At 47.4% G+C, this 27,957-nt stretch overlaps 1 protein-coding gene and 1 long non-coding RNA gene across 10 annotated transcripts in view; one reads left to right on the top strand and one right to left on the bottom strand.

Moving 5' to 3' along the window:
- Positions 1–437: 437 nt before the first annotated feature.
- LOC102552722 (uncharacterized) lies at positions 438–16,901 on the bottom strand. Of its 3 annotated transcripts, none has more exons than XR_015684616.1 (4): positions 16,670–16,901; positions 15,652–15,811; positions 3,524–3,593; positions 438–2,476 (listed from the first exon to the last, which is right to left on the bottom strand). It is a non-coding gene; the product is annotated as an uncharacterized LOC102552722 (long non-coding RNA). The 3 variants fall into 3 exon arrangements; XR_015684615.1 differs by having other exon boundaries at positions 438–868; XR_015684617.1 differs by lacking the exons at positions 438–2,476; positions 3,524–3,593 and adding an exon at positions 9,261–11,076.
- A 5,233-nt stretch (positions 16,902–22,134) lies between these two features.
- Rassf2 (Ras association domain family member 2) overlaps positions 22,135–27,957 on the top strand; it is a 36,205-nt gene continuing 30,382 nt past the window's right edge. For 2 of the 7 annotated variants that reach the window (XR_015682976.1, XM_087652168.1), the window contains exon 1: positions 22,875–23,192. The gene's annotated coding sequence lies outside the window, so the exon portion shown is untranslated. 7 annotated transcript variants of the gene reach the window in all.

The raw sequence follows: 27,957 nt of genomic DNA, 5'->3' as shown, positions 1-27,957 counted from the left end.
GATTCCCAGCAACCACATGGTGACTCACAACCATCTGTAATGCCATCCGATCCCCTCTTCTGGTGTGTCTGAAGAGAGCAACAGTGCACTCACATACATTAAATAAATAAATAAATCTTAAAAAATAAAGAGGTAAGTTTCTTAAGAAGCGCCCTGCCCCCCCCCACACATACATAGCAGAGGACGCCAAGTCTGGCCTCAGTGGGAGAAGACAAGAGCCTAACCCCCAAGAGACTTGAGGTCCCAGGGAGTGGGGAGGCCTGATGGGGCGGGGGAAGGCATTCTCTTGGAGATGGGGTTGGGGGGAGGATAGGATGAGGATTTGTGGGAGGGTGGACCAGGAGGCAGGCAATGACTGGACTGTAAAAAAATAAAATAAATAATAAAAACCAGAGCCAATGAGATTGAAAAATATATATATATATATACATACACAATACATATACATGAATTTATTATATATAAGTCAATATGCATACATAAACTATGAATTTATTAAGTCAGCTTACAGTAAGTAACAACAGCTGGATCACACCTAAGAGTCTGAGAACCAGGTAGTTGCTCTGTCCTGAGACTGGGTGTCTCAGTAGAGTCCTGCAGTGGCTCTGTCTCACTGGAGAGGCCAACAACCCAGTCGTCGCTGTCCACAAGGTCTGGCACCTCAGCAGTCCTAATCTAGTGACATAAACCTGAAGCTTCCTGGAAGGATGCTGGTGCTTAGCCTGTGGTGCGAGCTTGGCAATGCTGGTTCTGATACCAGTGAGGAGGCAGCAGCAGCAGCAGCTCCGAGGAAGGCTGGCCAGCCAGCAAGAGAGGCCAGCAACCTTCCTTTTTAATCTTTCATGCCCCCTTCTTCAAAAGGCTGGACCTGTCCAGAAGATTCCATTAGTGCAATGGGAATAGTTCTTCAGGTGAGACTCCCTACTCAGGTGAATCTAATTTGTGGTAAATTGACATTAAAACCGTAATAGCACCACCCAATGGAGAAATTGACTAGTATGGAGTTCTTGTCAGCACTTATGAAATTGAAAGCTGGGGTGGAGGGAATTAACCTGAACCAGCAAGAGATGTACTCTTGGGAGGGAACAGAGGGGCAGGTCTCTAAGGTGTCAGAGAGGAATTGGTCCTGATGGATTGAGGGACAGGTTAGAGTGGGATTTTTAACCCCTTTATAAATAGCATCCACACAGGAGGCCAAGCACTGACACTCTGAAGCCAGGCCCCATTTGGTAGGTGCTGGGTTGGGGAGGAGGCCAAGGGCAGATCCTGGGGTGCTGGACATAGTTTTCGAATTGGAGCAAACTTAGAATGACTCGGTCTCCATCCTTGATCCTTCCCTGACAGTGCAGGACAAAATGACACAGCTGCTTTATGGGCCACACAGCCTGCTGCTGCCATTCTCTGTCCAAGGAACGATAGTTGAAGTTGTCCTCTGCCTCTGGCCCACACAGAGTCAAAGAACAATCTAGAAGCTTCCAGAAAGATCTGAACCCCAAATAGCTAGGATTCAATGGACATCAGTGTTCTCCTTGGTGAAGTCTCTTCCCCGCCCAACTCCCCTGTCCCTTTCTTTCTTCATCCCTCCCTCAACTTTGAGAGATGTGCTCTCTTTGTTGCACTGAGTGGTACCAAACTTATAACCCTCCTGGCTCCATTTCCTGAGTGTGAAGATGACATGTGTGCCATTGTGTGGGACAAGAAGACCCAACATTTAAATGCATATTGGATGAGTACTACCCCGGCAAGAGAAACAGCCTCAGAAGTGCTGTGTGTGATACCTGAAGGGTGGGTCAGTAAGAAGTTTGGAGAATCTCTCAATAAAAAGCAATAACCAAAGTAAGAAAAAAATATATATCCATAATGATACCAAATTAAGGCCATACATATCAGAATGGTAGTGGGAGAAAAGAGAACCTAAGACGTGAGAGAAGGAAACAGGCCCAAACAGACCAATAGTTACAAATAACCAAACTGCCATTCAAATGGTCAGCTGACCGTGTAAAAATCCTGAGACGTGCTCCTAAACATTGGCCACATGCTCTCTGACTGTTAGAGGCAGCAATGGTTCCTTCTAAAATGGGTAGTGTCTTAGCAATCCATAGAAAGACAAGTATCTCATCATATTTGTTGAACCTGAAAACAACTGGACTTATGTCTTGTATATGTTTAATTTTGTTGTTTTCCTTATGAAGATCAGGCTGCTGTAGGTTGGGTTGGAGGGGGCTGACTAGCCTTAAATGATCTCTTCCATCATAGATACACTGCAGAGCATAGCTTACAGCATGATTCTGGGTTACATAGAATATACAAAGTTACAAGTAAGAAAAGTGAGGTAAAAATCACCTTGGACCATTGCTAATAGTCTACCAAACCATCAAAGCTGCCCTGAAGGGAGAGATCCTGGGGCTAGACCTTTCTTCTGGACAGCTGAAGAAGCGTTTCTCAGAGGTTTCTGGATGTTCAAGTCCATTTAGCACTAGGACAAGAGAGAGGGGAGGGGAGGAAAAGAGAGAGAGGAGAGAGAGGGGAGAGAGGGGAGAAAAAGAAAAGAAAAAAGAAAGGGGACAAGGAGGAGGGAGAGAGGAAGGAAAAGGAAAAGAAAAAACACCCTCACCTTTATTTTTCGTTTCTTAGGAAGGGTGTCTGAGCAACCTGTTCCCCCTCCTGAATGTGGACTTTCATCTGTAAACTTTGTCCTAATTCCTAACTCTGCCTCTGAACTTTTGGTCCTGGGGCAGCAAGAGCCTGGAAACCCTGAGCAGGGCTGAGAACCCCAGCCTTCACTAGCGTGGCCCTCCCTTTGGCTTCCTGACTCTTACAGTTTAATTACACACTCATTTAAGACTTTTTTTTTTTCATTTAAGACTTGATTGGTGCCTACCTTTCTGACTGGACTTACAAGCCCCGGCACTGGGGAGGTGCCTTGCATGCAAGTAGCAATGAAAGAGTGTTTGTAGAAGTGGGGACTGCCCTGACCTGTAGTCTGGGGATGCCGAAGCTGAAGCAGAAGGAAGAAAACTCAAGGCCTGCCTGGGCTACAGAATGAGGTCAAGGCCAGCATGGGCAGCTTGGTGAAACCCTGTGTAAGAATAAATAGTAACCATAAAGAGGAGTGCCACGAGCTGATGACTAGCACTCTTCCCTAGAAGGTGCAGGCCCTGCCTTCCCCGGACAGCAGAAAATGTCTGGAGATTATAACAGTACTTTCTGGCTACTTTATTGGATTATTATATCTGCCACCCTTCTCCATCCCAATCCCTTCCAACCCCCCAACACTAGGTAGGTAAGGAAGAAGGTTAGAGGAGAGAGGGGGTGTCCATCTCATTAGACTGCTTCCTGCTGATTTAGGGGTGTTCAGTTCTTTGGGGGCAATTATCAGGATATCTCTAACCAGCAAGCAGCAAACGCAGTCAGCAGCCAGCAAAAGCAGCAACAGCAGGGGCGGCAAGCTACTGCAGCCTCTTAGGCCTCTGACATTTTTATACCCTCTCAAGAGTCTCCAGAATCCCAAGTGTAAACTTACCCCTGCTAGGGGATGAGCTCGATCATAACCAGATGCTGTGGACGGTCTGAAGCAGTCCCATATCCCAGACCTGGCAGTAAAACAAAAGCACAGTCACAGAACATAACTAACTAAGCCAAAACTCTCCATACAGGAGACGCAAGGACAAAAGGATGGACCAAGGGCAGACAGAATGGCTCAGTGGGTAAAGGTGCTTTCTACCAAACCGGTGACTTGAATTTGATCCTCAGAACCTATAAGGTGGAAGGAGAGAACCAACGTCTGCAAGTTGTTCTCTGACCTCCACAAGCATGACCTGCCACCAACCCAAAAAGCAAGTTAAAAAAATGTCGTGGGCAAGAAAAAATATATATATATCACATAACAGTTGCCCTGGGTTGTTGTGGTGATGGTTGATGATTGATTCTGGGAAAACAAACACAAAAAAAGCCACATCTGTATTAAGCATTCTACGAGGCTAATTGACTGTACATAGAGAGTTAGGATGTTGCAGATCCAGATCCAATTTCACTTGGACCATCTCAGCCTCTAAGTCACTGTGTGACGTGACCTCCTTGTGACTATTAGGTCATTCCTTTTGGTATATACTGACTTGTAGTTTCACTAACCCAAAGGCTAGGAATGTCATCAGGTAGCATCTAAGGCCTATAGCAAAGGTATCCAGGCTTTGCTCTAAGTCTCCTGTCTAACTTTGCTTCTGTTGCTGTGGTAAACGCTGAGATAGAGAGCAACCTGGGGACTAAAGTGTTCATTTTACCATTCACATTATATCCCATCATCAAGGAGTCAGGCCCTAACCACTGAGCCATCTCTCAAGTCTCCTGCACTTACATTCTCCACCAGTGTTGTTTATGCTATCTTTTATTTTGTGAGACATCTTTTGAATATTGTATATATTAATATACTGTACAATAGACATCAATACTGCAATCTCTCCAGTTAAGAATCTATTGCAATTTCTTGCCAAGAAATCGCCAATAAAGTGAATAAATTTCTGGAAAATATTTGCAAGAGAGAAAGTTAAGTACTCTCAACCCAGAGTTCCTTTAAGCGCTTTGTATAGCCAACTATGTTTCTGTGTCCAAAGTAAGGATTCTGTTTTAGTAAAGACCATATCTCCACCCCCAGGTCGGATGGATACACATCAAATGATAATCTCAGAGCACCCAAAAGCACTTTAACGAAGAGTGAGCCGAGATATGAATTCTCTACTCTCTCTATATATCTTCTGCCATTTCCTATCTGTCTGTTCTGAGTCTGAATCCTTGCTTGCCTGAATGCTGTCTTGTGAATCGGTCCCTGTGCCTGTGTCGCTCTGTTCTATGTCTGTGTCCCTAACAAAGGGCTTTTGGTCTGTAGTTTTTGAGCACAGAAAGTATCACATGGGGAAGGAATGAGGGATTAAGTCATTGACTCCAACAAATGACCCAGAAAACAAACAAATGCTTACAGTCAAGCAATGTATCGTCTTCAGCATGCACAGCAGATATTCACCTTAGAAGGTTGCTTTTGACCTATTTGCTGTTTTCAGTATTTGTTGCCATCACACACACACACACACACACACACACACACACACACACACACACACTATTCTGGGTCAAGGGCACATACGGGTATATATAACAAGGTTTCAGCCATGCATTTGCCTAGGTTGTAAAAGTTGATCACATGGGAACTCCAAGGCAAGGAAAGTCAATTGTTAACATTTGTTCTCCTAAAGGCAGGTTAAACAAACAAGCTGAGTACACAGTAGGACAGCAATCTCAAATCTTAGGTGACCTGAAGGTGTATTATTAACTCTGGCTGTGAGGTCCAGCAAAATCCAAGACTCTCAGAATGTAAGAGACATTGGCGTATTGCACCACCACCTTGGTAGTCTAGAATTCCATTCTTGATTTTTATGATGCAATTCATTTGAAAATATTTTAGCTTTGTTTTATGTGTGTAAGTATTGTGTGCATGTATATATGTGCACCATACAGGTGCCTGGGGCCTAGAGAAGGAGTCAGATTCCCTGGAACTAGAGTTACAGGTGGTTGGGAACTGCCATGCATGTGTTGAGAACTGAACCTGGGCCTACTGTAAGAGCATCCATTGCTCTTAACCACTGAGCTATCTCTCCAGCCCCTGTAGTCATCACTTTAATTAATTAATAGTAGTTAATTAATAGTTAATCAGATGTTCTTTCAGTTTTTATTGTATGGTTTTGAGTGCTTACTTATTATAATGAATTTAGTATCCTGTGATAGTTTCTGGCTTCGAGCTATATTTTTTTTTGATAATTTTTGCTTTTCAAGACAGGGTTTCTCTATATAGTCCTGGCTGTCCTAGAATTTGCTCTGTAGACCAGGCTGACCTGACCCTCATAGAGACCTCCCTGCCTTTGCCTGGAATTAAAAGTTCCAAACAGATTTTAATCACTAAAATACAGCAAGTGTGTGTATTTGCTAACACCCAGTAAGGAATTTCACAACTGCATTCCTAAATCCAGCTACTTATAATCTGGTTTTGTATTCAATGTGAGCATTCTAATTAGTTCAGCTTCATAAATCAGTAGGAAGCTTTTAGTCACCTATGATCTAAAATCAGTATCAATCATCATGGTTTCTTCCTTCCCCCTTTCTGTGTATACACACACACACACACACACACACACACATACACACACACACACACATACACACACACACACACACATACACACACACACACACACACACACACACACACACACACTGTAGGTGTCTTCAAACACACACTAGAAGAGGGCATCAGATTCCATTACAGATGGTTGTGAGCCACCATGTGGTTGCTGGGAACTGAACTCAGAACCTCTGGAAGAGCAGTCAGTGCTCTTAACCACTGAGCCATCCCTCCAGCCCACATCACAGTTTCTTATGAGAGGATTCCCCAGGCCCCAGAGGCCAGAGCTGGAAAGTTAACTGGCTTGATCTTGTGTAGGTTTTGTGCAGACAACCAGAGCTGCTTTTAGTTCATGACTACAATGGTCTTGTCATGTTCAGAAGACACTGATTAGCTACAGCTCTTCCTGACCTCTGGCTTTTATAATCTTTTCACACACCCTTCTTCAGTATTCTTGAGCCTTGAGGCACAGCCTTCTTGCTGACTACTTGCTGCCTACACTGTAACTAGTTGTGAGTCTCCCCATTAACCACTGTCCACTGCACAGGAACATTTCCCAGATGAGGATAGAGAGCTGTGTTGATGCATGGGTACAGAGACACGAATGTAGAAAGCAGTCTGACGCTATGGCCTGTAGCAAATCAATAGTGAGAGCTTCACCAGGGTGCCTATGGCTCCCCAGACCTGGCCAGATTTGCAGTACCAGGCTTGAGTTTCTTCCTGTAAAACTGGCCTTCGATCCAACCAGAAGGTGGGTGGTGACTCCCCATAACATTCAAAGCACTCTAGAGATGCAGGCATTAAAGAATTTAAGAGTGTAGATCTGAGAGCATGAAAAACAGAAGACAATAAATACACTTATCATGGAAAAGAGTGAGTGAAAGGAGACAAGCGAACGCCCTATGCTGCCCTTCCCCAGAAGCACTGGGAGGTTTATCTACGAGCCTTTGTCATGGGAACCACAACCAGAATCAAAGACTGGCTCAGCTCTTACTTCTCAGTTTCCCACTCTGTGGAAGCTCCTACTGCATCAACCAATCTAAGCTACACATTTCCCAGAGTTCCCTTCCCTACACGGACTCAGGTGTATGTTCTAGAAAGAAGCATCAGATGGCAGCAGCTGCAGTCATCTTGGAAGTCAGCCTTGGAAGGCGGGCAGCTGTACACTAACCTGCTACATGGCATCATCAGTGTGCAGCCAGACTCCAGTTCACGCTTCTTCCCCAATCTGGGCTCTGTTATCTTCTGCCCAACACTCTCCCGCATGTGAAAGGAAGACACGGGTGCCAATGACTATTTGGGTTCAACTTTGTCCTTACTTTCCTTGCTTTGGGTCCACCTTTCTTAACTGTGTAACTCTAGCTGCCCTGGGCTTGTTACCTCACATGGAGAACATAGCCTTCCTTTCATAGAGTTCTTCCTCAATTCCCTGCTGAGTTTCCTGAACTCTCATTGGGCTTCTTGAAGATGTTATGAGGGGCTGGGGATATGGCTTAGCCGACAAAGTGCATGTTACACAAGCATAAGGACCTGAGTTCAGATCCCCAGTGCCCATCTGAACAGCTGGGCAGAGCAGCCACACCTGTAATCCCAGTGCAGGAACGTGATGGCTGCTCGGCGGGTGTAACTGAACCAGTGAGCTGCAGGTTTGGAGAGAGACCCTATGTCAAAACAAACAAACAAACAAACAAACAAACAAAAACCCTAGAAAGTAAATGAGGAGTATACCCATGTGTGCACAAATGCATGTGTAACCACACATATAACACAGAGAATTTGTACACACACGAAGGGTGTTTCCACACCAACTGCTGCTTCAAGGTTCTGCAGTCTATGCTCATAGTAAACCCACTCATTATGAAGGCAATCCCAAACTCTTCACCACAACCTCATGATACAAGAGTGACATGACTTCCTCCCCCTTCTGTGTCCTTCTCCTCTGAGCTGACCTTCTCCCTGCATTCCTGGGGACTACCTTAACATCCCTTCAGAACATGGCCAACAGACTGGACATTGGAATTACATTCTCTATGGAGAGTCACTTAGCTGCTTCAGACACCTTCTTCCCTGGCAACTAGGATCTGGAGAGGAATTGGTTAAGCTTGTTAGAAGGACTGGACAGCTCAGGTCTGTTCTCAATCAATGCACAGTAGGAAGGCTTGGGGAACTCTCCATAGCGAAGAGATTAGGTTGACCGTGGGAGAGAACATGCTGATAGTTATCTCTGTGTGTACCTAGAAGGGTGGAGGGCTGGGACAGGGAGGAGAGCAATCAAGGTCTCGCAGTGCTGAAACCTTGAGTTGGCTTTGCAACTGCAGAGATCAGGCCAGCTCTGGCAGAAGATCAGCGTCTCAGGGTCAGCTGGAAAGAGCCTGTGGACTATCCTGCTGGTTGGGCTGCCCTGCCTGCCCGTTTGGCGTCTTCCTGAGGTTTCTTGGCCCAGGAAGCATGCCTTTTCTCCAAGCAACTCCCCCCCAGCTGGCTCCTCTCTATAAGAACTCCACATGAGAGGAAGGGGGTGTCAGTTCCCTGGCCAGCCCTTGGTCTGAACTCATTCACACACAGAGAAAGATACTCAGGGTTGCTGAAACGCCATGGGAAACAGGCAGCTCAGCTCATCTCGGGTTCTGACTCTTGGCCGTGTAAGTGGAACATAAAACATCCCCCATTCCAACGGTTTGCTCCAGGCACACAGCCCACATGCTGCTTTCCCACTGAGCTGGGTCTTCATGGGATTTGAATTTGCTACTCTTACCTCAGCCCAGAATGTTTCTCCCCGTCTCGGGAGCTCCTGCCACCCCAGCCTGGAACTGACAGCAGTTCCACAGGGTTGCCCCATATACACCTTGTTGTTCTTTCTTTCTAGAAACTTCCATGTAGTACCTGGCACTGAAAATGGTGGAGATGGGAGTCATCTTCAACCTGAGGAATATTTATCTTAAGATACTTCAACAAATACTGGAGGCTGATTCTGGGGATTTTTGTTTCTTGTTTGTTTATGAGAGAGTCCCATGTAGTCAGACTGGCCTTAAACTTACTGTCTTAGCCAGGTTTTTTTATTCCTGCACAAACATCATGACCAAGAAGCAAGTTGTGGAGGAAAGGGTTTATTCAGCTTACACTTCAACATTGCTGTTTATCACCAAAGGAAGTCAGGACTGGAATTCAAGCAGGTCAGCAAGCAGGATCTGATGCAGGGGCCATGGAGGGATGTTTCTTACTGGCTTGTTTCACCTGGCTTGCTCAGCTTGCTCTCTTATAGAACCCAAGACTACCAGTCCAGGGATGGCACCACTTATAATGGGCTGGGTCCTCATATTGATCACTAGTTGAGAAAATGCTGGGTCCCGTGGAGGCATTTCCTCATCTGAAGCTCCTTTCTCTGTGATAACTCCAGCTTGTGTCAAGTTGACACACAAAACCAGCCAGTACACTTACTATGTAGCTGAACTCCTGATCTTCCTACCCAGCTCTGGTTCTGAGTTCATTGCAATGCCCAGGTGAAAGATGTTATCTGTCCACGGACTCTAATCCGGAAAGAGTTAACACATTTAGGCTGAATGTCCATGTTAAATATTCTGGTGTGCTACACACAAAACTTAAAAATCATATTCTCTCCTTGGAAACTCTGTACAGCTGGTAACAAAAGCCATGATGATTGAATTAAGGCAAACCTGGTCATTTAAGTTAGTTCTGCAACGCCTCTGTTGGCCACATCTTAATGGGGGTGGTGGAACTATGTCATATCTTGGCCATCGGGTCTTGAGTGAATGGCATACTTGTTTTAGGTACAGCATCCTTCCCCTACAGTCTCTACCAAGATATCCCAGTTTCCGTGTGACCCCCCCAAATGGCCCAGATATCGTCTTTCTATGTTTCTCATCCCTACTGTAGGATATCTGTGGGGTCCCCAGTTTTCCTCTTTTAGTCTTATCTCAGGGGTAAGAATGTCTGCTCCTTTAGAAATTCCTGAAGCTTTAGAAGCTATCTGGTTCTACCATGGCCGAGGACGCCCGAGACAGCTTCATGCTACAAGGTCTCTTACTACTGATGAGGGGTCTTTCCACTGAGACCCTCACTGGTCTAAATATGAGGATCTTATTGTCCAAAGGCTCCCTTCTGAGATGACCTTAGACAAAAGGTCTCTGTCCACCTCAGTCAGGATGCCCAGGATCCCACAGATGTGTTTCATTCCTCCATCTGCGATGGCCAAACAAGCCAGCTTCCTCTTTCCTCTCCATCACTCACTCGTGTTGCCGTCATTCATTCTGTTGTTTTCTCTCTCTGTGAGGACGGCCAAGGCAGTTTAGCGTACCACAGTTTCTGTTTCTGTTTCTGTTTCATCCAACACAGCTCTATTGAAGCCCCGAGGCAATGCTGCTGCCCCTCTGAGGCTCCCTAGCAGCCTCTCGAAGTACCTCAAACTGACTGTCAGCTCCAGGAGCGGAACCATTTATTCTGCACGGACCCTTTTACTCCCTTCTTCTGCCAAGCTCGTCGCTGGCATTTTACTTTCTTGGTACAATGGCTGTAACATCCACGTTTTGTTCCGGTAACCACAAATCTAATAGCTGTCCTAACAGGAGTCCAGCAGCGCTCACTCTGGGCTCGGGCCTGCTTCGCCTTTGAGTATTGCTTTCTTGCCCCAAGGCATTATGGGAACCCTGGAGGGACAGGAACACCTCACTGTTCTCTGAGTGTTGCTGTGCTGAAGTATCTAACAAGGCTGATTTTGAAAAACTGGGCATTTTGGCCATTCTGAGTGGTCAAAGAATTTTTGTTCTTAAAGTATAGCAGCAAGGACAGGGCCTGACACTTTGGTTTCATTCGATCTTTCAACAGCTCAGTCAGTATTTGTTTGCTTATTGGAGTTTCTAGGTGTCAGGCATTGTTTCAGCACTGGGCACCTGGGGAAAAATTCAGAAGGACTAAGATCACTCGGTTGCTATAGTTTGGATCTTCGGTGTATCCCAAGGACCTGTGTGTTAAGGACACTATCAGAGAAATTGGGAGACGGTAGAAACTTACAGAGATGAGGCCAGTGGGGAAGGAGTTTGCTCATGGTCGCTGGGCCTTCAAAGAGGATTGTGGCATCTCTGCCCCTCCTGTCCCTCCTGTCCCTCCCATCCCTCCTGCCCCTCCCATCCCTCCTGCCCCTCCCATCCCTCCTGCCCCTCCCATCCCTCCTGCCCCTCCCATCCCTCCTGCCCCTCCCATCCCTCCTGCCCCTCCCATCCCTCCTGCCCCTCCCATCCCTCCTGCCCCTCCCATCCCTCCTGCCCCTCCCATCCCTCCTGCCCCTCCTGTCCTGTGCCCATTACAATGTGAGTAGCCCGTTTCTCCATGCATTCCCTGCCATGAGGTGACCTGACCTCAAACCCAACAGCAAGGGGCCAAGTGGACCCCGTGAAGTTGCAGCCAAGTCAAGCTTCTTAGAAGGCAGCTGTCACTGTGACAGAAAACCGACGGATACCTTGCCTCCCTTGTCATATGTTCTGCTGAGGAACCGAACAGGAAAACCTACAGGCTTCCTCAGAGCAGATGATATCATTCTAATCTACGAAGCAGCCTTTGCCTTTGGAAGGTTTCTTTCTTTCTTTTTTTTTTTTTTTTAAAGATTTATTTATTATATATATTCACTGTCACTGTCCTCAGACACACCAGAAGAGGGCATCGGATCCCATTACAGATGGTTGTGAGCCACCATGTGGTTGCTGGGATTTGAACTCATGACCTCTGGAAGAGCAGTCAGTGCTCTTAACCGCTGAGCCATCTCTCCAGCCCCTTTGGAAGGCTTCTTAACTTCCCGTTTGGATGCCCATGGTGCATTTGCTGGATCTTAGCTTCGCCCTGCGCCTCCCTCTTGTCTTTTGCAGCCTTTGTTGCCACACTCAGTGCTCTGAGCCCACAGCTCATGGTGGTCAATACTCTGAGGTCCATTTCTCCCCATACTTAGAGTTCTTCTCATTCCCTGTATTTATATGTATACAGGATCTCATCTGTTATACATTCTCTGGACATGCAGCTTTTATTGGAATTATTGGTTATGATGATTTTTGTTACACTTAATTAATTAAAGAAATTCTAAGTCACCATTTTATCCTCTGAAGTCCAAGTTATATTTAAGTGCTATCGAGAGGTCTCTCAATGGTTCATGGGAAAGTGCTGAATAATCAGGGGTGTGTGGTGTGTGTGGTGTGTGTGGGAGGTGTGGGGTGTATGGTGTATATTGTGTGGGGGTGTTTTGGGGTGTGTGTATGTGTGCTATACAGTCTATGCATGTGTAAGCATGCTTGCGTATGTATGCTTGTGTTTGTGTGGGGTTATGTGCATTTGTGTGGAGAGGTGTGGTAAATGGGATGTGGTAGTTTGAGCTTTCCTACTGCAGAGCACTGACTGCCATAAACATCCCCTCATCCTATGGCTTGGTTCTCTGTCTATATGTTTCTTAAGATCAGCACTCACCTCTCTTCTGCTTCCTTGTATTATTTGGGGCTCAAAAGAGTTTTTCTCCCATAGCCAAGATGCTCCTGTGTGTGCTACCTGCTGATTCTCCAGCACATTACCTCACTATAGGGATAGTCGGTCGCTGTTTCATTATATCGGAACGCCTTAATGATTAGTCTCTTGAGGGCTAAGAATAATTGTGGCATGGCAGGTGTCCATTATGTTTGTTGAGTAAATTGACAAGAGGCATTCACATCATAGTCAGACTTCAGTAGGGTGAGAGCTGGGAGGAGAAGATGTGGGAGCACACTTGGCCTGGCTGGGAGACTGAGGATGGGATAAACTTGACTCTACCTAATTCTGGGACATAAGCCAGCCTCAGCCTCAGCTCAGGTTTATCACCTGGTTTCAGGTGTCAGTCGAAGCTAGCAGTCTAGGTAAGGGTCAGTGGGCATCATCTCTCTGCTGGGTCTGGCTTCTCAGAAGGGAGAAAGCAGATGTGCCAAGAGATCATACTTCTGGCTCAGATCTTGAATGAGTCACTTACTGACTTGGTACAGGAGCAGGACCACCTCCTGAGACGGTGTGAGGATTGAATGAGCGGATGCTTCTGACACATGGGGTTCTGAATGGCAATTATGGGTGCACTGTACAACCCACGTATTGCCCCCCATACCCCACACTGCTCTGGATATTCAACACTCTGCCAAATGCATTTCTTCCTTTGCTAGCCGTGTGCTGAGTACTTGCTGGCTGGCAGGTGGAGGAGGACAAGGACCGCAGATAGCCTGGTTCTCAATGTGGCAGCATGCGCCTTGTAGATGTGGCTGGAAGCAGGGCAAGTGGTGGTGATAGTGCTAAGGAAAGGTGACACTTGAGCCAGTTTTAAAGGTGAAGGAGCCCCCTGTGTGTATGACTGCAAGAGCTGGAGAGGTGGTGGAACGTAGCCTTTCTTCCAGAGGACTCAGGTTCATTCCCAGCACCTACATGGCAGCTCATAACTATCTGTAACTTCAGTCCTCTTTTGGGTTCTGTAGGCACTAGGCACGCATGTAGTGCACAGACACATGTGCAGGCAAAATACTCATACATAAAATTAAAGAATAAATAAAAATTTAAAAAGAAATATATGTACAAAAACCCCTGGGACTGTATGTTTAATGTAGACACTTATGGGGGTTGTGCCACGGGGCTCACCCCCCCAGATCACGCTCAACAATGCCATGGAAGAAACAACTCAGCAGAGAGGGTGGTAAGGGCATCATGTAGGAAGACAGGACCTGGAGAAACCTCTGGAGTATAAGAATGCATGAATCCAGGAACCCATCATCCAGGATCTCTGAAGGATGTTCAGTACTCTGAGCTAGTAGAAGAGGGTCCTAGAGCCTGGTCCCAACCCTGGGCACAACGGTAACAGATGAGAGTTCAGCCAGCCATATGACCACTCAGACACTTCTAAGCCAGACAAGGTGGTGCATGGCTACAATCCCAAAACTCAGGAGCATCAGGAATTTGAGGCAAGCCTCAGCTGCATAGCAACTTTAAGGTCAGTCTACACTACATGAGACACTGTTTCAAAACACCAAAACAGCAAACAAACTCCCCAGAAAGTCAAAATCATTTCCCCTTCTGCTTATGTCTCATCCTCGCGAGAACACTGGCCCATCTCATGTCCAGAGTTCCTCCTCCCTGCTGGCCAACAGTGATGGCATCTAGAATCTCAAGGATATAGGAGCCTTCATCCTACATGGATACCGGGGCACAGGTTACTTAGGCATAAACTGGACAGCAGATGGGGAGAAAGCAGTGTAAGAAACAGAGAGAGAGAGAGAGAGCAAGGAGGGCCAGGGAGGCATGGTCCTGTAAGACAGAGTCCATTGGGACCTGTTGCTCTTCCTTTGCTCAGAGGCCCAGATTCTTTGAACTTCTGTGGTGACTTAGGTTGGCTCACACATGCTTTTACAAGCAAATGGCGAGGTGACTTGATTTCCCTAAGTCTGTGTTCTGGGCCCATTAATGCCTGGTTGTACAAGATGCTCCTTGGTGCTGCTCTTGGCTTTGTGACACTCGCTTTTCCTGTCTTTTAGCTGCCTAATACAGTGGCACACACTATTGATACCTCACAAATCAACACTGAGACAATGGGGGAGTGCTTGTTCTGTTTGTATGGACTCACACCAAAGAACGTTGTTCCAAGTGGAAGAGAAGCTTCCACGGACTGGGACCTTGAGTCAAGGAACTTCAAAGAATTCTATGGACTATTCCCTGTACTTGAAAACAGTAAGCATATTGTTTAGCAGGCTGCCTTCTAAGTTTAATCTTGAGGCTCGTTCCCAAATACTCCCCGTGAAAAGAGGCATGTGTGTGGTGTGTGTGTGGTGTGTGTGGTGTGTGTGTGTGTGTATGTGTGTGTGTGTATGTGGTGTGTATGTGGTGTGTGTGTGGTGTGTGTGTGGTGTGTGTGTGTGTGCTGTGTGTGTATATGTGTGTGTGTGTGGTGTGTATGTGGTGTGTGTGTGTGGTGTGTGTGTGTGTGTGGCATGTGTGTATGTGTGTGGTGTGTATGTGGTGTGTGTGTGTGTGGTGTGTGTGGTGTGTATGTGGTGTGTGTGTGTGTGGTGTGTATGTGGTGTGTGTGTGTGTGGTGTGTGTGGTGTGTGTGTGTGGCGTGTATGTGGTGTGTGTGTGTGGTGTGTGTGTGTGTGTGCTGTGTGTGTGTGTGCTGTGTGGGTATATGTGTGTGTGTGGTGTGTATGTGGTGTGTGTGTGTGTGGTGTGTGTGTGGCATGTGTGTATGTGTGTGGTGTGTATGTGGTGTGTGTGTGTGTGGTGTGTATGTGATATGTGTGTGTGTGTGGTGTGTGTGGTGTGTGTGGTGTGTATGTGGTGTGTGTGTGTGTGTGGTGTGTATGTGGCATGTGTGTGTGTGGTGTGTGTGGTGTGTATGTGGTGTGTGTGTGTGTGTGTGGTGTGTATGTGGTGTGTGTGTGTGTGTGTGTACAAAACTCAGGACCTTTGCCTTCTTCAATCCTTACCAGAGTCACTTGTGTTTCAGTTGAGGACGGAACGTTTGGTAAGATAGCTCCACTCTATGGGGCTGTGCAAGGATTCCGAGCTGCTCTACTCTTCCACCGTCTAGGAGGATTCCAGATACTGAGCCACATAAATATTTTAGACTGGATAGAAACCTGTCACCTGTGGATAACGTGGATTCTTAGTTAAGATAGCCCTTCTCCGTGAAAGGTACACTGGGAGAGTTCACTGACAAAATCTTTACCTCTCAGATTTCTCTGCGTCTCTCCACCTTGTGAGAACAAATGGGGTCATATTAACAGCTGTGAATCTAAATTTTGCCAGCTCATTCCGACTTGAGCCATGTGAAAACACCACTATGCTGTGTGGTTGGGGGTCCTGGGAAGCCCAGGGAAGGCAGGGTAAGAGGTCCCTTGGACAAGTTCATAAACAAATCCAGGGGTCTGACCTTAGGACCTCATCCTTGGACAGCCAGCACTTTACAGGGGAACCATCTCTCTAGACCCTGTGTTGGCATCTTATCCCAGATCCTGTTTGCTATAACAGAGTACCTGAGACTGGATAATTTGTAAAGAAAAAAGGTTTCTTTGACTCATGGTTTGAGGTTGAGCGGCTACATCCAGTTGATCAAAAGTGGATAAGCAGATCATTCAAAAGAAACAGCTGTTCGGTCCTCAGCTCCGGAAAAAAAAAAAAAAGAAAAGAAAAGAAACGGCTAAGGGCGCCTTCTGTGTCAGTTACTCATTGCTGTGACCAAATACCTGACACTAGAAGCTTAAGGGAGGAGCGAGCGGTGCCAAGAAAACATGGTGGCAGCGACGGGTAGCAGAGGAAATTCTGCAGCTCCTGTAAGACAGGAAGCGGGGTCCTCCTAACCTTCAAAAGCCCTCCCTCACTGGCCTACTTCCTGCAGAGAGTTTCTACCTTAGAACTTCCTCAAAATAATACCCCTAGCTGGAGACCAAAGACCAAAGGGCTTAAATTAAATCTCTATCCAGCCCCCTGAGAGCAAGAACTCACCAGTGAAAGGCAGGAGTCCATTTGGGAGCATCTCCCAGAAGTGTTGCAGCCTGCTTCAGAGGGCAGAACATGCCTGCCTTGGGGGAGTCACTGTGGCCACTGAACAGTCCACCTTCTTTTTCCTGGGAACTACCAAGCCGGATGGTAGCCTGCGGTCCCTTTAGTGTCACTCAGCAGGAAAGTCCACAAAGCAAGGCTCTGTGGGCCTCGGATCATCCAACTCCTGTCAACTAAGGCTTTGTTTCCCAGCCCAACTTGTTTTGTTTTTAGTGTGAGAATAACCTCCCAGAGGGGCCCTTTTTTCATCTCTCAAACAGATTTCCAGCCAGCTTCCTCTGCCAAAGTTCCAGGCACGTCCAGATGTGGTTGGGACCTCAGGGTAGGACTTTGACTTCCTTATTTCTCTGTAACTCATTGTATCTTCTTGTAGATTTTACTTCCAGGATAGAATGGAGTGGGTGGTAAATGCAGTTTGACACAACCGTTTAAACAGCCCCTCTGGTCTCTGTAGGTTAAAATTCACTTGGAGTTTTCCTTCATTTCTGGGTCCTGGGGAAAGTATGTCTTTTCTTTTGTGGTAGCATGTGGCAACATGCTAGCAGGTAGATAGCAGCACCAGAATCTCCCTATCCCTGCAAGAACCCCAGAGGCCCTGCTTTGGCAGACATCTTGAAAGCAGAATGCCATGGGTTGGTGGACCCAACTTTGAGAGGCTAGTTGACGCTTCCTACTTATGTCTGTACTTATGGATCATGGTCTGGGTGCCTCACACCCCTTCAGGACTCAGGACTGACTGTGGCCTTTGGTCACTGAGAGCTCCAGTGAGGTCACACAGCAGACGACCTGTGTGTGCTGAGTCACACCTTCTAGGCCTTTCACAATGACTTATGTTGGTGTGGCAGGGAAACATGGCCGACCCTGGGACCTCTGCTCAGGTAAAGTGCAATCTGGCTACGCTTTGATAATAGAGTTCCAGAAGGAGTCAGAGGATGAAAAGTCAGTAGTTTTTAAGAGATAGGAGAGAATGTGCTTGGAATTTACACGGGTGTTTAGAGCAGTGTGTCCTTAGGTGTCCCACAGTGACTGCACACATGCTTCTGTGACTTACGTTATATAGCTCCAATTTATAATAAATACGATTCATAATAAAGTTTAAAGATGGAGAAAAGCTTAAAAGTTTACTTATTTTCTTTATCTTCAAGATTCTCCTTTGAATGAAATCGTAGGTAGTCTTACAAGGCGTGTTGTTCAGACTTAGGGACGCCCTCATTTGAAATGTCTTTGGGAAGTCAAACTCCAGCTCAAGAGTCAGATGTGATTTGCTAGCTGAGTTTCTCACTCACAGCCAGATTCCACCGGAAGAGGCTTCGTCTCCTCTTGTGTCTTCTTAATTTCCCACCTCTCTCTCCTGTCCCTACCATCACAGGGACAGCTGCCACAGCTCCCTTTTTTCTCTCAGAGACCAACAGAGGCCACACAGTTCAGGAGGTCTGAGGACGTGAGGTAGGCTGGAAGCAATACTCAACTAACTGGTCAGGTTTCCATGAGCTTCGCAGTCCCCCAGCCTCAGAGCAGACATTTATCCAGTTCCTCAGAGGGCACCCTGAGGACTACAGCCCTAGATGCTCACAACAGAAACGTGTCTATTAATTTTCTTCTTTACATCCTTATAGTCCTTCCCTCGTTCTTGCTTTCTGGGACCTAAGTAAATGACCTGCATCCAAGTCTAACCCGAGCCTCAAAATTAGCATTTCTCAAACCTTTGGGGGCCTGTGGTACCCTAGGATTTACGGTGACCTTAGTAAGCTCAACCCAGGCCTTCCCTCTGTATAATCACGGGGAGTATAACCTATTTCTCGGCAGGCACCTTTCCAGATGCAAGAGTGAGAGCTAAAGGAAGTTGGGAAATTACTTTCTGTGGGTGCTCTACACTTCTGCCTGTGTTTTGCTAATGAGAAGCAGAGGGCCTCCTCAACCCACTCTGGAAGCCATTAGTCCTGGGTCATCCTTCTGTGGAATCTGTTGGTCACATGCAGTTACTGATTGGCTCCTGTTCTTTTTGCTGTTTTCTTTCTCTTTTTCTTTTCTTTCTTTTTTCTTTTTTTGCCTGAGTCTCACTCTGTATCCCTTGGCTTGGAACTCACTATGTAGAATAGACTGGCCATAGGCACTTAGATCTGCCTGCCTCTGCCTCCTGAGTGCTGGAGGAGTGCGTTAAAGGAGTATGCCACCACACCTGGCTGGCTCCTGTTCTTTAGGAACAGAATTTTAAGTTTATTTACTCACGACTCACATTAAATATTGCTTCTCAATGCAATTGCTAGGTAAATCTGAAGTCTATTTGACCCAGTTAGATATGTGACTCTACTTGTCCAACTAGAACTTTTAAAAATGTAACTACAGATTGAGAATTTTTTTTCTTTTATCTTGAGATTATCCTCCTTCCCTCTCCTCCACACTAACCCTCCCTCATAATTTCTTACTCTCCTTCAAACTCATGGTCTCTTTTAAAAATAAATTTTTGTTATATGCATATGCATATACATACATATATTCCTAAACACATGAATCAGATTGAGAAATTCTTTTTTTTTTCCTTTTCTTTTTTTCGGAGCTGGGGACTGAACCCAGGGCCTTGTGCTTGCTAGGCAAGCACTCTACCACTGAGCTAAATCCCCAACCCCCAGATTGAGAAATTCTTGATAAAAATTTAGCATCTGAATTATGATACACTGAAGTTTAAACATGTACCCATTTCATCCTTAGTATAAAAATATACTAAATATATAGTATCAAATATAAAATACTTCATGAATAATTTCTTTATATTATTGTGTGTTTAATATTTATTTATGTGGGGGCTGGAGAGATGGCTCAGTGGTTAAGAACACTGACTGCTCTTCCAGAGGTCCTGAGTTCAAATCCCAGCAACCACGTGGTGTCTCACAACCATGTGTAATGAGATCTGATGCCCTCTTCTGATGTGTCTGAAGACAGCTACAGTGTGCTTATACATAACACATTTTTGAGATAGGGTCTCACTAAGTAGCTCTGGATGGCCTGGAACTCACAGAGATCCTGCCTATGCCTCTCAACTGCTGGTATTAAAGGTGTGAGCCACCATGCCCAGCATACTTTTATATTGATTGCATGTTAAGATTATGTTTTCAACACACCAGGCCAAACAGAAATATTATAAAACTTAATTTTACCTGTTCTGTTTCACCCCTCCTCCTCCTCCCCCCCTCCTACTCCTTCTCCACCAACCATCACCACCACCACCACCACCACCACCACCACCACCACCACCACCACCACCACCACCACCACCTCTGAGACAAGACTTTCTCTATGCCCTAGGCTGGCCTTGAAATCACAGTCCTCTTGCCTCAGTCTTCCAGATGCTGGGATTATAGCTGTGTGCTATCATGCCTGGCTTTCTCCAACTATTAACCTAGCTACTAGAAATTTTAAATGCATGCCTTTCCTTCTGAGCTACTGCTCCAGTATTTGGTACCATTTTTATTGGTCTGTTTCTTTTAGACGGTGCTCCTTTGCTGCTCTCATAGGCAGTGGACCTTCCTGTGCAGCCTGCATGTGGAAGTCTGCAGTGTTGAAACGTAAAATTCAGTGTGTGTTTCCTATTGAGAAATAGCATCTCCAGCCCAGATGCATCACCTCTATCTTCTCTGAAAGGATGAAGGACCATTCTCCTCTTCTGTGGCCTCTTTATGAGGAAACGGACCATTAGAAAGGTGTTTTCCAGTGACTCAGATCACCACTCATTGTATTCACAGAGGTGCTTTTTAAAAGGTCTCACTATGTGCACAGAATAGTCTCACATTCACAGCGTTCTTGTCTCAGCCTCATGAGCACTGGGATTATGGCTGCACATCACCAGACTTGCCCGATTTGGATTTAATAGGGCCAAGGACCAGTATTTCTGGCATTAAGAATGTACCCTAATTGTCAGAAAACCAGATGATTGTTTATACAATGACCATCTGACTCAAGTGAGTCAGGGAGCAGCTCTTCTGAGAGGTTGGGGTAGAAACTGAGGAATTCTAGCAATATCTTACAGCCTTCTTGAACAGCAAAACCAGTCATGGCTTCCCTTTGTCCTGTTTCTGAGGTCATGGAAGGCCAGGTTAGAAGAGAAGGAAGAACCCTTCGAGAAGGTTTCCTCAGCTCTCCCTGCAGTTCTAGCTGTAGAAATGCTACATCCTCAGAGCACGTTTTTCCTGGAGTCCTGATACCTGTGAAGTAAAGCAGTTTACCTAATACACAGTAATGGCTCCAGTGAGAGAAATTAATGGACCAGATTTGTGTTTATAGCTCAAGGGGAAAGGACTAGATGCATTTTTCCCCTAATACCTCCCTCCCTTTTCATAGTAGAAAAAGCAGATCAGTAGCCTTCTTGTTCAGTATTGTGGGACGTTTCCAGCACCACCCCACAGCTGCGCTTTGGGTTTAGCACATTTGTGGCTTGGTCTGGGAACGGATAGCCGTTTATAACATTGTTTCTATGGGAGACACATTCCAAGAACCAAACAATGAGTTTAGAAGAGAATATCTGGCTCCTAGGCAGACGGGATGCACTTTGGGGGCTTGGCCACCCTTTCTTTAACCGTTAGATTTCCTTCTTTGGTTTGGGAACCGACTGCAAGGTCGGGCATGTATAAACGAAGAATTATGGCTAGAGATTTCAGAATCCGTAGCTGGGTGCTCCCTCCTATGCACAAGAGATCCCCGGAGGTCTAAGGATGGAGAGGAGGAGGAGGAGGAGGAGGAGGAGGAGGAGGAGGAGGAGGAGGAGGAGGAGGAGGAGGAGGAGGAGGAGGAGGAGGAGGAGGAGGAGGAGGAGGAGGAGGAGGTGAGGGATGGACAAAGAAACTTGACTTCCTTCACATTGCTGTCACGTCTGCCGGCCTGCGAAGTCGAAGGGGCCCACTTAGCCCTTTGGCAGCTCAAACCCTTTTGGGAACAAACCCGGGTGTTAGAAAGAACCACTACCCGACTCCACCAACTGCACATCCTCTGCTAGGAAATCTGCATTCTCTAGGCGGGCTGCTCCCTGGGAGTGATTGTCACAGTGCCAGGCTAACTGAAGAGCTCGGGCCAAATCTCCGCGCTGCTTGGAGAGGGCCGGCGCGATGGGGCGAGAGGCAGCACCTTATTCCCTCCACCCGTACTCTCCTCCCCCCTCCTCGTGCACTCTGGCCCGCCGAGAAGAAATGCTGGCTGCCCGCGCGAGCTGGAAGGGGCGGGGTTGGGGGGAGATGAAGGGAGGAGGCCGACACGAAGCCACAGCATTGTCTGTCTTGAAGGGAGGGGAGAAGCTCCGCCCCCTTGAGGGGGAGAGGGAGAGGAGGGAAGAAAGGCAAGAGAAGAGGGTTGGGGAGAGAACTACGGGGTGGCGGGTGGGTTGGTCAAGGATCGGCAGATAAAGGCAGAGCTTGGGGAGGCGGGGCGGAGGGGCCAGGTGGGCGGGGCGCCCGCCCTCAGCCGCACTGTCGCCGCCCAGACCGGCCCAAGCGAGCCGGTCCCGCGGATCACTGGCCAAGCACGCTGGAGCACCCCCACCCCCGCAGCGGCGCCCCCACTTTCCAACCCCTGCGGCGAGAGCGGATGCAGATGGTCCCGGACACAGGCAAGACACAGTGCGCGGGGCTCGAGGAGCCGGGTACTGGCGCGGGATGCGGGTGCAAGGTGCCGGTGGTCCTGTCTCCCTCTACCCAGCCCAAAGTTTTCCCTCAGCGGCCCGTGGCCAGCCTGGTCCGGTCCCTGAGTCTTCCCTGTCTCCGCTCGCCATCCCTCTCCCAAGCCGCAAGGTGGGCTTAGGTGTGCGGGCTGCCCCAGGAGCAGCGCAGGCGGGCGTCCCAGCCCACTCGTTTTTCTCGGGTAGAAAGTTGTGGCCTGGAGCTCGTGCTGCGGCTCTGATCCCTTAAGACCTTTTCTGCGGTCGACACTAAGTGCAGTGGCAGGAAAGTACTCCCATTCCCGGAGCAAGGTGTCCCCGAACTCCCTGGAGGGGTGAAGAGATAGCAGGTGCAGGCCTGGGGAGCTTGGGGGAGGGTCGGACTGTAGTGCGCCCTCTGGCTCCCAGGGTGAGGACCAAGTCGCCGGCCGGCGGCGAGCCCAATCCCCTTTGGGTTTCAGAGTTTAAGGGCGCGTGGTGCTTTGCGCACTTCCCCCTCTCGGGTTTCTTGTCCCTTCCGGAGCTGGTGCCTGAGGTCGCTGGAGGCCGAGCTAGGCAGGTGCTTAAAAAGACGGCCTGGCCACTCGTGTATATAGAGTGCTTACTCTGCACCCAGCTTTATCTCCGAGTGCGCCTTGTTAGGCAGCAGAGTGGTGATGACCCGACAGGGACAGATCTCCAGCCACTGGACAGACAACTACTGTGCTTCAGTGTCAGGCTCAGCACAAGGCTTCTCAACGGTGCGCGCGCTTTAGTCCCAAGAGTCTGGAAATCAGGGCATTAGAAACGATTCTTCCTGAGAGGAGAGGCCAGGGTTACAGTAAGGTAAGCACCCCACAAGTGGAGGATTCCTGTAAGAGGAAGCGGTGGACAAACGACAATTTGTCCGAGCGGGCTCTGTCCCCGCGGTAAATGGTCCTGGGACAGTGGGAAGAAAAAATTAGGGTCATGGTTCTCAGAAACAGCCGGAAGATTCAGCAGGGGACATTTTTGAAGAGCACATGAATGAGGAACCTGAGGTTGATTTGTCATACTTTCATCCACGTTTATTAAGTGGAAGCTTTTCCTACAGGTGGTCTGGGCTATACTGGATTTGAGAGAAGAGTGCCCCCCCTCCTCCTTTCTTTCCTAGGGACTAACTGTGTGGTATCTTCTGAGCTCGGAGAACCTAGGGTAGGGCTGTTGAAGCCTGCCTGATTCCTGGGACCTGCTGCAGTCCAGCAGGATTCGGGAAGGTAGAGAAAGGATGGCAGAGTGCGAGATGACCTTTGTTTGCAAAGAAGCTTGTTTCTTGCCCTAGTACCAAAGGGGACTGCCTGACCAGCTGGGGGTGTGGACTGGTAGTATTTGGGATTGCCTGTGTTGGGGGAGGGGTCATGTGAAGCCACACCCATTTCTTCTTTAAAAAATAGAGCAGAGGTGGAATACCGCAGAAACACAACCAAACATGGAGTTCAAGCACAAATGATGAGGGTAGACTTGGGAAATCCAGCTAAAAAGAGACCAGGGTATCCCAGATCTCTATGCCAGCATCCATGGATGGGATGGGCCAGGTTGGTCAGTGTGTGATCTGCTCTGTTCTTGTGGTATCTGCAGTCATCACCACCCCCACTTCCCTGAGGGCAAAGTTCCCAGGCTCTGACTTCCACAGCATACCTCTCTCCAGCTCACTGTGTCTTGTCTTTAGTGGTGCTTGCTTTCTAGTTTGTGGTATTTTAGGGGGAGGACAATAGATGCCACCCCTGTTTTCTGTGTTCTTCCTCTCTCAGCTGTTAGGGTTCATCTGCAGCATCTCAGAGGCTCAGAGGCTGACTGGTTTCCCTTTGATTTTTTTTTTTTAGATTTATTTATTATATGTAAGTACACTGTAGCTGTCTTCAGACACACTAGAAGAGGGCATCAGATCTCATTACAGATGGTTGTGAGCCACCATGTGGTTGCTGGGATTTGAACTCAGGACCTCTGGAAGAGCAGTCAGTGCTCTTAACCGCTGAGCCATCTCTCCAGCCCTTCCCTTTGACTTCTTTCCTGTGTGTGATCTACTCAGTGATGGCTAAGGGTTCCAGCTAAGGTGTGCTCAGGGCTGTACTTGTGACACCTCTGCTTCTCTTTTGGGCTGGACTCTGGTGCTTGCCAGAAAGGAAACTTGCCGTCCAATGACAAGAGAGCCTGAGTTGATTGTCCTCTTTGGGATTCTTAGAGAGGAAGTGTCCTGGCAGCTTGGGAGGAGATGGAGGTGGATAGCTGAGTGTAGCTGCTAGAGTCCTAAGGAAAGGCTGAGAGGGGATGGGGGAGGGGTCCTAAGAACAGCCTTAGAGCCTGCCCAAGCCTCCTCTCCTCTCCTCCAGTGAAAAACTGCTCAAGTCTTATGTGCTTGGGATAAAAGCATGTCCCGTCTCTGATCTCAAGTCTTAGCTGCTGAGAGCTGCCCCAGCTGTACTGATAATGGCAGGGCAACAGTCCTCCCCATCGCTTACCACTATTCCTGACCCCTTCACAGTGCGGTCCATTTATTTACCCAAATGACACACTGCCACATATAAACACCTCCCTGATTCCTAAAGGAATTTTTTTTTGAGACAGGGTTTCTCTGTATAGTCTTGGCTGTCCTGGAACTCATTGTGTAGATCCAGTTAGCCTTGAACTCACAGACATCTTCTGCCTCTGTCTCCCGAGTGCTGGGATTAAAGGCTAAAGATATGTGCCACTACTGCCCAGCTAACTCCCAAAAGAACTTTTTAAAGTCCTCGAGGAGGGGTAAACTCCCACTTAAGCTGCCAGTTTGCTTCTGAGTTTCCACAGAGGACATGGCTGTCGGGGGGAAGTAGGCGGAGCAGTAGGTACAGTAACATGGGCATGCTTGGTTTCCACTGAGTGGGTCATTGCTACCCTCCCTGAATGAAGATGCCAAGTCTATGAGCACAGCCTGATGCAGTTGTGTGGGTTAAGAGTTTGAGGCTCCTGTGGACCCCTGCTCAAGGCAACCGTGACTGAACCAGAGTGAAGGACATTTGGCTGACTTTAATGACTTCCAAGTTCCCCTCTCCACATCCCCAACTCTCTCTAACAGCTAACAGAAAGATCTCCTGTGCTTTCCTTGGCTCTATCAACCCAAAGTGATTGACAAAGTGGGCATATTCTATCACTATGTGGTCTTAGCACTCAATTGTGTTTGTTTGGTTAACTTCCTTTCTATGGGTAGAGTGGGTTTGGAGTCTGTCTTCCTTTTTATCTTTTTTTCCCCTGTGGTAGACTGGTCAGTGTCCTCCTTACATGTTGGCTTCTACCAGCCAGTGATGAGAGAAATTATATAAGCACACCCCAGTCCCCTCACTCTGAAGGGATTATTTTGGGACATGTTCTGTGCTGTCTTTAAAGTTACTTCTTGGGACAGTTTTCCAACTGCTCACAGGAATGACTCTCTGCTTTAAAGATTGAATGAAGATGGGTAAATGCCTACATGTATGGTACATGCACCCTGTGAGTGCTTGGTACCTGCAGAGGTCAGATAAGGGCCCTGGATGCCCTGGAACTGGAGTTACAGATAGTTGTGAACTTCCACGTCGGTGGTAGGAACCAAACCTGGTCTCAGGAGCAGCCAGGGCTCTTAATCGGTGAGACGTCACTCTGTTTTCCCTTCTTGTCTTACATCCTCATTCCCCTTCTACTTGAACTTGACTTCTTGTCTCTGTGTTCAGCAAGACATTTTCTAGTTCTTTGGTTGATACGAGGAAGGGTGTGATAGATCTGAGAGTGTGTATTATGGAGGGACATGGAGAACTGGATTTGGAGAGACTGGTGAGAAAATGGAAGTCAGCAGCTCAAGGGTGCATAGCTAGGCTGTGACCAGTGATACCCTGTGGCATTGTAACAGCTGGCTCTCAGAAGGGTGGTTTGGGGAAGTCTTAGGTTGGAGTGTTCACCTGCTTCTGTAGTATAAATATTCCGGTTGTTGCTGATTTTTTTTAGCTATCAACATGATGTCACTGAACACTGGGTTGGCAGGACATGAGTTGTGTGAACCTCTGGCCACCGCTGAGCTGGGGTATGACACTGGTGACTTCTTTCAATTTTATGCCCTGGCTGAGGAGAATAAGGATTGCACTAGGTGTCCAAAATTTTCTCTGACTTGGTTTGGTTGAATCACCATTTGAGACAGTCCTGGGACTCTAGGGTGGTTACTGAGACATTTGTGCTGAACCTTTCTGAGCCTTACTTCCCCATCTCAAAGGCAAGGGATTAATTAGGCACTTCCGTGTGTCCCTTTCAGCCCTTGGCTTCTTTTGGAAGGGTCTATTTGCATTTTAAGGAAATATTTAAATGTCTCCTCAAGATTGAAATCTTGAACACAGAAAGCTTTCAAAAGCATGAGTCCCTGGGCACCCTCAAAGAGGTGCTGGATAAGAAGTTCAGTGGACATTAACCCAGGATAACCCTGCCTGCCTTGTTAGGTCCCAGTTGCCTGCTTTCTGTGGCCCAGGCAGGATGTGTCCCCAGGGAAGTCCTGGGACTGGAGGTTAGGATGGCTTCTGTGGAAAAGACAGTCTAACTTTCTGAGCACTATGCAGTATGTTAGGAACCCAAGTGGAGTCTAAGAAAGATCCAGGTAGAGAGCAGAATATTGGTAAGACAGAAGTTAGCCCCCTTAGAGAAGCTTAACCTCTCTGCTCTTTGGACAGCCTTCCTGAGGGAGCCCCTGACTCCGCACTCTGCTAAGGGTATAATTGGACAAGTGCTTGGGGATGTCCCTGGAGTCATTGTTTACAAAGCTCCCAATCTCCAGCTAGTTAATTATGGCATGGAATATCACATGGCTTGGAAAATGAAGGTTACAGATGCGCGTCTGTAAACATGGACAGATACTATGTATTTCTAAGAAGGAAGCTACCAGGCAGGGTAGTACTTTTGTGAAACATGCCATCCATTTAGATATGTGTCTGCGAGGATGGATGTGATGAACTGGTGGCCTGTCTAGGTGGCAGAAACTTGGGAGATTTTGTTTCTCATCTCTTTTTTCCCCTCTATAGGTAATAGCGATAGTTTTTAGTGCCCCGTTGAAAATCATAAAAACTATTTCTTTGATAATTTTTAAGTGTACAATTCAGAGTCAGCAAACTTACTTGCAATCCTGTAGGACCATCGCCACTGTGTATTTCCAGAGTATATGAACAGATAGTGTGCACCCCTTAACAATGGTCCCCACTGCCTCCTCTCCCCAGCTCCTGGCTACTGCTATTCTACATATTGTCGTCATGAATTTGCCTGTTCTAGAAAGCCCCTATACAAGTGAGAGCATGCTATAGTTGTCATTTTATGACTATACTTTTTGCTTATTCATATTTAAGAAAGCAAATACGTAAAATGTGTATGTTGTTTGTGTATTAAAAAAGGAAAGTCTTGGGAGAGACAGGTGGTGATTGGTGTTTGTGGTTTATTTTATGTCAGGCCACAGGGCCCTGGCCATTCTTCCTGCCCTGGGACAGGTACTGAGCTCCGTCTCCATCTCCGTTTAGCAGGAGGGAGGGAGGTGGTTGGGGTGGATGTGTACAGCCCTGCTGGCTGGGCGATGATCATAGCTGGGTTTTATGGC

This window comes from Rattus norvegicus, chromosome 3, assembly GCF_021556685.1.
Source record: "Rattus norvegicus strain SHRSP/BbbUtx chromosome 3, alternate assembly SHRSP_T2T, whole genome shotgun sequence".
In the NCBI taxonomy this organism is placed as follows: domain Eukaryota; kingdom Metazoa; phylum Chordata; class Mammalia; order Rodentia; family Muridae; genus Rattus; species Rattus norvegicus.
The sequence above is the reverse complement of the archived record's forward strand: the minus strand, read 5'-3'. Positions and strand labels throughout refer to the sequence as shown.